At 45.0% G+C, this 12,250-nt stretch overlaps 1 protein-coding gene across 4 annotated transcripts in view; it reads left to right on the top strand.

Annotated features, from left to right (window-relative positions):
- MAP2 (microtubule associated protein 2) overlaps positions 1-12,250 on the top strand; it is a 468,156-nt gene that overhangs the window by 66,626 nt on the left and 389,280 nt on the right. For all 4 annotated transcript variants that reach the window (XM_068245203.1, XM_068245205.1, XM_068245199.1 and 1 more), the window contains exon 2: positions 77-122. The gene's annotated coding sequence lies outside the window, so the exon portion shown is untranslated. The remainder of the gene's footprint in view (positions 1-76; positions 123-12,250) is intronic.

Here is a 12,250-nt window from a genome sequence, read left to right as displayed (position 1 = left end):
TGTGATACAATAAGTGAAATTGTTTTCTTTATCTGATGCATGAATAATACAAGCTCTGTTTTCTGTCTGGTTTCAGGTAACTCTCCTGCTGGACACAGTGCTGGATGCCCCGCTGAACACCGGTAAGCTGCAAGAGAACACTTACATTGTTATTGCATGCATTGTAATGTCCCCCTCTAATTCCTGTTCCCTTTGCCACAGCTTGCCATTCAGCCCTCAGACACTGAGGATGGTTTCACACTGCTGACCTGCAGTGTGATTGGCTGATCACACCACACCACCAAAAAAGCCTATGAAGATTACTGCAGCAGTGCATCTCTATTCAGGCCAAGCAGGAAGTGTAGCATTCAAAAAGCGTGGAAGTGTATTGACAAAATACTTTCGCGCAAGCGCACCGCAATGCGAAAGCGAAAAAATGTAAAAACCCTGTGTTGCCATATGACTGCCAGATCCCCAAATTACTTTTGTGCAGGGCGCGCATCACAGCATTGCTCCTATAACAATGCCAAGCTTTGGCGCTCTGCACTGAGCACCGTGCGCACAAAGTAACCTGCTTCACCCATATATGCTATAATTATTTTTCTTTTAAAAAAATTCCTTCGCATTTTTTGTCTTATTCCCTCTGTTCCCAGAACATACTGAGCAATTTAGCATGTATGAGGGCTTTGCTATTAACCACTTCGCATCCAGACCTTGTTTCCCCTATATGGCCCAAAGCAGTTTAGACATTATATCTATGTTCCTATTTATTCAGTTATAACGTTATCCTTACTTATGACACCTAAATGAAATACGTATTGTTTTTTCAAGACTAACTAGGCTCCATTGCATGGCATTTTTTTCCCTTGAACTATTTTGTTGTCTATGTATTTTAATAGGAAAAAGAGGAAAAAAATAAAAAAAACACATTATTTCTCAGTTTTACCAATTCCAGTTTAAAAATAAAAAGAGCTATTGTAGATAGTAGTTTTGTGATAAACAGTAGAAATAGCCAAACAAAAACATACATTTTGTTTGGCTATTTCTATTGTTTATCACAAAACTTAAATTATGTTCCTGTCACAATTATTTCAGAATCAAGATATTTGATTCTGAAATAATGCTACAGTGTGTATTTTTCACTATGAACTGAGAAAATAAAAGTATTTTTAATGGTAAAATCAATCTTATTGGCTCAGGTAACATATATTCCCTTTCACCAATTAGTGCTGCAGCAGATAGTGCTGGAGGTTTTGCACAGGAGCAAGCCCAATCGTGCACAGCACTGCTTCAGCTACACGACGTATACCTACGTCCTCATGGCTTAGATGAAGTCACAGAGGATGTAGATATACTGCAGTGGTGGAAAAAGTGGTTAATCCGCTAAAGTTTGCATGAAATCATGTGCAAATGATGCAAAATTATATATGTCAGTAATTGAGTAATCTGCACACAAGACTGAAATCCATTAACCATTTATTTCATAATGAAAGCATGCAAAAAATGATTACAGAAAGTTGACAAAAACATCTAACAAAAGAATGCGATTTGATACAGCAAAATATTGGTGATTGATGTGTTTTGCATGGGTGATTTCATCCCGATTAGCATGGTAAAATCACTGTACACTCTCACGACTCTCGACGATCGCGATCAGCGCTTTTTTAAGCACTGTATCGCAATCGCTTCAGAATTGCGGAAAAATGCTGCAGGCAACACAGTTTGCAATTGCAACTTATCATGAAAAACCCTTCGGCGATTAGCGGGAATCACCTGCTAATCGCTCTAGTGTGAATGGGCCCTAAAGTCTGAGAAGTCTATGGAATTACGTGATGGGATGGGTCAGCATTGATGGACCCTTGTGAATCTGCAGCACAGATTTTTAACACTCTCTCTGCTGGGTGGAGATTGTAATGAGAGATGGGCAGATACTGATGCATGATCCATCTCTGCACCCCCCCCCCCCCCCCACAATTAGAGCAGAAATCGATATTGAATGTCTGTACATATCATATCTCTGTGGCAATACATTAGGCAGTATTGATAATATGCAAATATTTATGGATTCATTAGGTTCTCTGATGTTAATAGGTATCCAACATGGTGTAGTTATTATTTTTAATAACATGATAACTACGTAATAACTAATCCCTATCTTTGTGGCAGAAGGTGCTACCGCTATGATTGTCGGTTTGGGACATTCATGTTTAACCTCCTTGCCGGTTATCCCGAGCTCAGCTCGGGGTAACCTGCGCAGGAAGATTTCTCAGGCCCCGCTGGGCCGATTTGCATAATGTTTTTTTATTGCACGCAGCTAGCACTTTGCTAGCTGTGTGCATATTCCGCTCACCGCCGATTCGCTGCTACCGCCCCCCCCCCCCCCTCCAGACCCCTTGCGCAGCCTGGCCAATCAGTGCCAGGCAGCGCTGAGGGGTGGATCGGGACTCCCTCTGACGTCCCGACGTCCATGACGTCGGTGACGTCATCCCACCCCGTCGCCATGGCGACCGGGTAAGCCCAGCAGGAAATCCCGTTCTGAACGGGATTTCCTGCTTACTCTGATCGCCGGAGGCGATTGGAGTGGGTGGGGGGATGCCGCTGGGCTCGCTACATGATTTAAGAATTTTTTTTTTTTTTAAAAAGTGCTGTGCTGCCCCCTTGCCGCGGGAATTGGACCGGCAAGGGGGTTAAACCAGTGATGGTCCCACTCCTTTTCCTGTGGTTAAAACAAGTTAAAATGTAACATTCCGATAGAGAACTGTTATTGTTTATTGCTAGTTGTATTGACAGTGACATCCAGGCTGATTTCCTGTTGACAGAATATGGGAGTGTTGCTTTTGGCAGTTAATTACTTATGACCTCTCTGGTTTCCTAGCTTCTTGTCAGCATTCTCTGTGATCTTTGGATCTGAGAATGTCTGAGGGGTCATTTAGTGAGTAAGCCAGACCTGCTAGGAAGAGGCAATGGGTTTATTGCCTCTCTATACAGGGGAAGTTTTACTACTTTGCACAGGTAAAGTGTTTTAAGGTGCGCACACACGTACTACTATAAGGAACGATGGGTCCGTCAGACCCTCCGAGAGCAAATGTTTCTAAGTGGATCATTTAGAAACAGTGTTATCAGTCTGCCAACAGACTGTACACACGCTCTACTGTCGCTGGAACGCCCGCCCCGCGGGAGAGTCTGACGGACCCGTCGTTCCTTATAGTAGTGTGTGTGTACACACCTTTAAACCTTCTACAGACATGCTTTCTTTCTAAGAAAACTTAAACTTAAGGGGAACTCTTGTCTGGTGCAAGCCTTTGTGCATGTACTTTCATGCAAATGGTGAATCCATGACACACCTAAATGGATCCACAAGGAAATTAGGTTAATTTAATGCATTAATTCGCTGGAAATCGTGCAGGTGGTGTGTCATTTCCAGCTACGCTCTAGTATTGCACACAAATATTAATGTTTGCTTTTGAAATCTTAGTGTGACCAGAATCCTTACAATATAAAATAGAACTCCGCTAACATTTCTGTCTGCATTTGTCATGCATTATAACGCTGTTGTCATTGTAAAAAGGCTGCAGCACCATGCAGGGAAACTTAAAAAACAAACACTGATTATTATTGTCTTTTCAGCTGTAACTGGTATGTGGGATCCTTGAATCTTTAAGTTTGTTGATACAGTACATCTTGGTATGTTATGACTAACTGGGACTAAGCAATCAGATTCCATAAGGCAATGGACGTTCTGTTCAGTGCCCATATAGAAATTGACACCTTGGTTCACTGAGCTTGCCAATATTGAGTCATATCTCAGTCAGACTCAGCCTAAAGCAAACCTGAACTGAAAATAAACTAAGATAATTAATGTTAATGTGTAGTCACAGGGCCTGAGTTACTATAAGGCACTGTGGGCACGAGTCTACAGGTGCCTAATGATGGAAAGGCGGCTCATTCCCCTCCCCTAGAGCCTCCCTCCCATCTTAACTATGCAGAGTCCAGAGCAGAGCGTAAATGAAAGATTACTCACCTAGCTCTCAGCATTCCACTGACCAGATCTCCCTTCAGCTGGGGGCACCATTAGTTACTTAATACTGAGGGTACCTCTGGCTAACTAATGCTTAGGTACACCAGTAGCTACGTATGACAGACAAGGGAAGTAAGGGAGAAGTGACAGCTAGGCCAGCCAGCACACTTACAGTGCGGTTCAGCGGGTGTCTGTAGGTTCATGGAGGGGAAGTCTAAGGTGCCAGGATATCTGTGCCTATCTGTGCCAGGCTGTAATATAAATCTGGGCCTGTGTAATCACAATGGTATGTGGAACTTTCCTAGTGTCTCCTATTCTTATTTTCACATACATAGGTTAAATCTGATCTTGGAAGTGTGCACAGCAGCCATGTCTGAATCTGTTTTTCAGCACTCTGGTGCTATCTGGACTATTTGTTCCGGTCCATGGCGGACAAATCCAACAGGGAGTCTTGCCCAAAGACTCCCTGTTGGTCCTGCTTTTGGCCCTGTTGTTGGCCCTGTTTTTCCTACTGGCTTCAGCTGGGATTTGATGGTCAAAGGCTGAAACCCTACATCAAAGCCAACAGCCCTAACTAGCTGTCTGTTCTGACTATTATTAATGTAGCACATATATCCTACCTATCCATTATGTCACATACATGACTGGGCCACTAGCAATTATTATCACAACTGCTCATGTAGCAGTATCACACATGTCCCTAAGAAATAGATGAAAGCTTGTAAAAATGTAAATGGTCAAAAAAACAACAACATACTATTATTAATAATATTATTATTCTCTATCTATATAGCACTGATATCTTCCGTAGTGTATTTTACAGAGTACAGTCATGGTACTGACTGTGTGTTCACTAGAGATGGCTTGAACGGTTTGCATGCGAACTTATTAGTGCGAACTTCGGCGGTTCGCGTTCGCGATCGAACGCAAACTTTATGGCGGTTAGACCCGCCCCCTATATTACATCATTAGGGTCAACTTTGACCCTCTACATTACAGTGAGCTGGCACAAGGTAGCTAATCAGGCTACACTCTCTCCTGGAGCCCCTCCCCCTTATAAAACACAGGCAGCGTCAGCCATTTCACTCACTCCTGTGGCTGCAGTAATTAGAGAAGGGAGAGAACCTGGCTGTTGACATAGGGAAAGCTTAGATAGGCTTGTGTGTTAGGCTTGTTAAGTTGCTCCTTCTTGCTGATCTTATTGCTAAAAAGCACTCCTCATCCTCAACAGCTCTTTTGAGAGCTAATATTGTTCTTGTGATCTATTTTGTGTGTGTGTGTGTGTGTGTGTCCCACAGACACTTGTGTTGCATATACAGCCTTGGTAATTCCTACTGGGCCACTGCCAGGTCCAGCAAATTCAGTGACTACCTGTGTGTGTGACAGGCAGCTGCACATTTGTAATAACAATCACTGCATACCCACCTGTTGTTGTTTAGTGTACCTACCTACCTACCTACCTACGTGACCGCACCTTTTCAAGGTACCTGTGTATGTGACAGGCAGCTGCACATTTGTAATAACAATCACTGCATACCCACCTGTTGTTGTTGTTCAGTGCACCTACCTACCTACCTACCTACGTGACCACACCTGTTCAGGGTACCTGTGTGTGTGACAGGCAGCTGCACATTTGTAATAACAATCACTGCATTCCCACCTGTTGTTGTTGTTCAGTGCACCTACCTACCTACCTACGTGACCGCACCTGTTCAAGGTACATGTGTGTGTGACAGGCAGCTGCACATTTGTAATAACAATCACTGCATACCCACCTGTTGTTGTTCAGTGCACCTACCTACCTACGTGACCGCATCTGTTCAGGGTACCTGTGTGTGTGACAGGCAGCTGCACATTTGTAAAAACATTCACTGCATACCCACCTGTTGTTGTTCAGTGCACCTACCTACCTACGTGACCACATCTGTTCAGGGTACCTGTGTGTGTGACAGGCAGCTGCACATTTGCAATAACAATCACTGCATACCCACCTGTTGTTGTTCAGTGCACCTACCTACCTACCTACCTACCTACCTACCTACGTGAGCACACGCAGTGTCACTGCACCTGTTCAGGGTACCTGTGTGTGTGACAGGCAGCTGAACACTTGGAATACCAATCACTGCATACCCACCTGTTGCTGTTCAGTGCATCTACCTACGTGAGCGCACGCAGTGTTATATACCACCAGTCACTTCACCTGTTCATGGTACCTGTGTGTGTGACAGCTGCAAATTTGTAATACTAGTCATTGCATAATTGTTCACAGTACCTGTGTGACCACACGCAGTGTAATATACCAGTCTGTGCATACCTGTTAACTGCACCTGTGTGACAGCTGCACATTGTATTGTAATACCAGTTACTGCATACCTTGCACTGCACTTGTGTGACTGCACATTGTATTAGTCAAGTCAGTGCATACCTTTCACTTCATCCCCCCGATATAGACAAAACAGGTAGAGGCAGGGGTAGACCCAGAGGCAGGCCACCCGGCAGGTCTGTTCGAGGTTGTGCTGATGTGATTTCGTGCGGCCCTGGATCAAAGTACAGTGCTCAGAAGAAGGCACATCTCACCAACTCCCAAGATTGTCAGGACGTGGTTGACTATTTAACACAGAACACCTCATCTTCCGCAGCCACCAGGGCTACTACAAGCACCACATCCGCTGCATTTGACACTTCGCAGGAGTTATTTGGTGGGGAATTAACTGATTCACAGGCATTATTGTTACAACAAGATGAAGGTGCTAAGCAAGTTACATCACCTCATATGTCTAAGTTAGGCGACACTATGGACGTAACGAGTGAGAAGGATGATGAAGTACCTGCTGTTGGTGCAGTTTATGAGGTGTCTGAGGCAAGTGAAGCTGGGGAGGATTATTATGATGACTATGATGATACGGATGCCACGTGGGATCTTAACAGACAAAATGACCAAGGGGACAGTTCAGAGGGGGAGTCAGAGAGGAGTAGGAGGAGAAGAGTTGCTGAAAGAAGCAGGGGGAGCCTGTCCTCAGAAACAGCTGGTAGCAGTGTCCGGCGCCATGTATCACCACCTATGGACAGCCAGCCAACAGGCCCTTCAACGTCCGCTGCTGATGCCACCATAGTGCCATCACCCCAGGGGGCTAAGCGGTTTGAACATTTTTTAGTGTGACTGCCATAGATCAGAGCAATGCCATCTGTTCTCTCTGCCTCCAAAAATTGAGCCATGGAAAGGCCAACAGCCACGTAGGGACAACTGCCTTACGAAGGCACATAGAGAAAAGGCACAAACTGCAATGGGAAGAGCACCAGAGGAAAAGCAGCACACAAAAGCAAAGCCACCCTCCTTCTCCTTCTCCTCGTTCAGGTGCATCATCTTCAGCTGCTTTCTCCCTTGCACCTTCACAATCACAGCCACCCTCCTCCACTCCGCCTCTCACCTTGAGCGGTTCCTGCTCCTCTGCTCACAGCAGCAGCAGCCAGGTGTCCGTGAGGGAAATCTTTGAGTGAAAGAAGCCAATATCTGCCAGTCACCCCCCTTGCCCCGCGTCTGACAGCTGGCTTGGCGGAACTGTAAGCTCGCCAGCTGTTACCATACCAGCTGGTGGACTCTGAGGCCTTCCGAAAATTTGTGGCCATTGAGACACCGCAGTGGAAGATACCAGGCCGCAATTATTTCTCAAAAAAGGTGATACCCATTGGGTCAACCTGGTGACCGCTGGCAAGCAGGGAGTATGTGGCTGTGCAGCAGACCTACTTGTGACACCTCCATGGCTTGCAGGCAGGCCTCCTGCCACCTCCTCTCCTTCTCATCCTACTCCTGCTACATCCTCTTTGCTGTTGTCGTCCTCCTCCTCCTTGGCTGAGTGGCAGTTCAACTGTACTGGTGCTGCGATCTCCTCTCCAGCAACACAGCTCCAGCTCCCCAGGGTCTATGCTGCATGCCAGGTTTGATGGTGTCATGCCATTTTAGACATGTCTTGCCTCAAAGTGGAGAGTCACACTGGAGGAGCTCTCCTGGCTGCTCTTAACAAACAGGTGGATCAGTGGCTGACCCTGCACCAACTGGAGATCGGCAACGTGGTGTGTGACAATGGCAGCAATCTCATTTCGGCTTTGAATTTGGGAAAGTTGAAACATGTACCCTGCATGGCACATGTGCTGAATCTCATAATTCAGAGATTTGTGTCTAAGTACCCAGGCTTACAGGACGTCCTGAAGCAGGCCAGGAAGTTGTGTGTGCATTTCAGGCGGTCTTACACGGCCATGGCACGCTTGGCCGATATTCAGCGGAGAAACAACTTGCCGGTGAGGCGCTTGCGATAACCCGACTTGCTGGAATTCGACCCTCCTGATGTTCGACCGCCTGCTACAACAGGAGAAAGTCATCACCCAGTATCTCTACAACTACAGTAGAAGGACACACTCTGGGGAGATGGGGATGTTCTGGCCGAAGAACTGAACACTCATGCGAAATGCCTGCAGGCTCATGTAGCCTTTGAGGAGGTGACAAACATGGTGAGTCGTAGTGAAGGCGCCATCAGCGACTTGAACTCGTATGCGTTCTTCCTGGAGCGTGCCGTGCGTAGAGTGGTGGATTAAGCCATGGAGGAGCGTGAACAGGAACAGTTACAGGAGGAAGAGTTGTGGGATCGATTCTCATCAGAACCAGATGTTTCCTCAACACCTGCGGCAGCACAGAGGGGGAAGGAGGAGGAGGAGGAGGAAGAGTCATGTGGGGAAGAGGAGTCAGATGATGACGAGGAAGGTGTTTTTTTTTTTTTTTGGAAGAGAAGGCGGCAGAAGAACAACTGCAGCAGGTGTCGCAGGGGGCTTGTGCTGCTCAACGTTCCCGTGGTATTTTTCGTGGCTGGGGAGAGTAAGAGTACTTACCTGCTGTCATTGAGGAAGAGCAAATTTGTGCAGATAGCATCTTTCATGCTGTCCAGCCTGTTGAGGGACCCCCGTACAAAAAAACTCAAGGGAAATGACAATTACTGGGTGGCCACGCTACTAGACCCTTGGTATAGGCACAAAGTGGCGGAGATGTTACCAACTCACCTGAAGGCAGATAGTATGCTGCAAATGCAGAACAAGCTGGCAACTATGATTTACAGTGCGTTTAAGGGTGATGTCACTGCACAACGGAATAAGGTACCACTGCCAGTAATCCTTCTCCCATGTCCACGCAGGCAAGGACAAGACGCTCTAGCGATCTCATGGTGATGTCGAACATGCGGACATTCTTTAGTCCAGCCTTAGCGCTTCCGGGTCCACCCTCCACCAACGCCTCGACCGGCAGGTAGCCGACTACCTGGCCTTAAGTGTGGATATAGACACTGAGCAGCGATGAACCCTTGGACTACTGGGTGCGCAGGCTTGACCTGTGGCCAGAGCTGTCACAATTTGCCATGCAACTTTTGTCTTGCCCTGCCTCAAGCGTCCTGTCAGAAAGGACCTTCAGCGCAGCTGGAGGCATTGTCACTGAGAAGAGAAGTCGTCTAAGTCACAAAACTGTTCAGTACCTCACCTTTATCAAAATGCATGAGGCATGTATCCCGGAGGGCTACTGCCCACCCGAAGACTAAGTCAGTCCACACACACAGCATCTCTGCCTGCAGGCCGTTTGACTGCCTTCTCCGCCACCACCAACAGGGTCCAGGACTCCAGGCGGATTCCTGATTTTTTTTTTTTTTAAACAATATTTTTATTGAAGTTTAAGTGGCAACAGTGCCACAACAACAACAAAAAGTACTGATTCAATACAATAGCGTTAATACAGAGTGCAGTCCAAGAAGAAAGTGTTGCTCGGTAGGGTGGGATTTTAAAATCCAAAAGGGTCTGGTCCAGCCACAGCCACATGCCCAGTTCAGTTAGTAGGTTAAACATTAACCACTTGAGGACCTAGGGCTTTCTACCCCTTAAGGACCGGCCACTTTTTTTCCATTCAGACCACTGCAGCTTTCACGGTTTATTGCTCGCTCATACAACCTACCACCTAAATGAATTTTGGCTCCTTTTCTTGTCACTAATAAAGCTTTCTTTTGGTGCTATTTGATTGCTCCTGCGATTTTTACTTTTTATTATATTCATCAAAAAAGACATGAATTTTGGCAAAAAAATTATTTTTTTAACTTTCTGTGCTGACATTTTTCAAATAAAGTAAAATTTCTGTATACATGCAGCGCGAAAAATGTGGACAAACATGTTTTTGATAAAAAAAACCCCATTCAGTGTATATTTATTGGTTTGGGTAAAAGTTATAGCGTTTACAAACTATGGTGCAAAAAGTGAATTTTCTCATTTTCAAGCATCTATGACTTTTCTGACCCCCTGTCATGTTTCATGAGGGGCTAGAATTCCAGGATAGTATAAATAACCCCCAAATTACCCCATTTTGGAAAGAAGACATCCCAAAGTATTCACTGAGAGGCATAGTGAGTTCATAGAAGATATTATTTTTTGTCACAAGTAAGCGGAAAATGACACTTTGTGAGAAAAAAAAAAAAGTTTCCATTTCTTCTAACTTGCGACAAAAAAAAAAATGAAATCTGCCACGGACTCACCATGCCCCTCTCTGAATACCTTGAAGAGTCTACTTTCCAAAATGGGGTCATTTGTGGGGTGTGTTTACTGTCCTGACATTTTGGGGGGTGCTAAATTGTAAGCACCCCTGTAAAGCCTAAAGGTGCTCATTGGACTTTGGACCCCTTAGCGCAGTTAGGCTGCAAAAAAGTGCCACACATGTGGTATTGCCGTACTCAGGAGAAGTAGTATAATGTGTTTTGGGGTGTATTTTTACACATACCCATGCTGGGTGGGAGAAATATCTCTGTAAATGACAATTTGTTAATTTTTTTTACACACAATTGTCCATTTACAGAGATCTTTCTCCCACTCAGCATGGGTATGTGTAAAAATACACCACAAAACACATTATACTACTTCTCCTGAGTACGGCGATACCACATGTGTGGCACTTTTTTGCACCCTAACTGCGCTAAAGGGCCCAAAGTCCAATGAGTACCTTTAGGATTTCACAGGTCATTTTGAGAAATTTCGTTTCAAGACTACTCCTCACGGTTTAGGGCCCCTAAAATGCCAGGGCAGTATAGGAACCCCACAAATGACCCCATTTTAGAAAGAAGACACCCCAAGGTATTCCGTTAGGAGTATGGTGAGTTCATAGAAGATTTTATTTTTTGTCAAAAGTTAGCGGAAAATGACACTTTGTGAAAAAACACAATTAAAATCAATTTCCGCTAACTTGTGACAAAAAATAAAATCTTCTATGAACTCGCCATACTACTAACGGAATACCTTGGGGTGTCTTCTTTCTAAAATGGGGTCATTTGTGGGGTTCCTATACTGCCCTGGCATTTTAGGGGCCCTAAACCGTGAGGAGTAGTCTTGAAACGAAATTTCTCAAAATGACCTGTGAAATCCTAAAGGTACTCATTGGACTTTGGGCCCTTTAGCGCAGTTAGGGTGCAAAAAAGTGCCACACATGTGGTATCGCCATACTCGGGAGAAGTAGTACAATGTGTTTTGGGGTGTATTTTTACACATACCCATGCTGGGGGGGAGAAATACCTCTGTAAATGGACAATTGTGTGTAAACAAATCAAAAGATTGTCATTTACAGAAGTATTTCTCCCACCCAGCATGGGTATGTGTAAAAATACACCCCAAAACACATTATACTACTTCTCCCGAGTACGGCAATACCACATGTGTGGCACTTTTTTGCACCCTAACTGCACTAAGGGGCCCAAAGTCCAATGAGTACCTTTAGGATTTCACAGGTCATTTTTGTTTCAAGACTACTCCTCACGGTTTAGGGCCCCTAAAATGCCAGGGCAGTATAGGAACCCCACTAATGACCCCATTTTAGAAAGAAGACACCCCAAGGTATTCCGTTAGGAGTATGGTGAGTTCATAGAAGTTTTTATTTTTTTGTCACAAGTTAGCGGAAATTGATTTTAATTGTTTTTTTTCACAAAGTGTCATTTTCCGCTAACTTGTGACAAAAAATAAAATCTTCTATGAACTCACCATACTCCGTACGGAATACCTTTGGGTGTCTTCTTTCTAGAATGGGGTCATTTGTGGGGTTCCTATACTGCCCTGGCATTTTAGGGGCCCTAAACCGTGAGGAGTAGTCTTGAAACCAAATGTCGCAAAATGACCTGCGAAATCCTAAAGGTACTCATTGGACTTTGGGCCCCTTAGCGTACTTAGGGTGTAAAAAAAAGTGCCACACAT

The sequence above is a fragment of the Hyperolius riggenbachi genome, chromosome 7, assembly GCF_040937935.1.
Source record: "Hyperolius riggenbachi isolate aHypRig1 chromosome 7, aHypRig1.pri, whole genome shotgun sequence".
In the NCBI taxonomy this organism is placed as follows: domain Eukaryota; kingdom Metazoa; phylum Chordata; class Amphibia; order Anura; family Hyperoliidae; genus Hyperolius; species Hyperolius riggenbachi.
The sequence above is the reverse complement of the archived record's forward strand: the minus strand, read 5'-3'. Positions and strand labels throughout refer to the sequence as shown.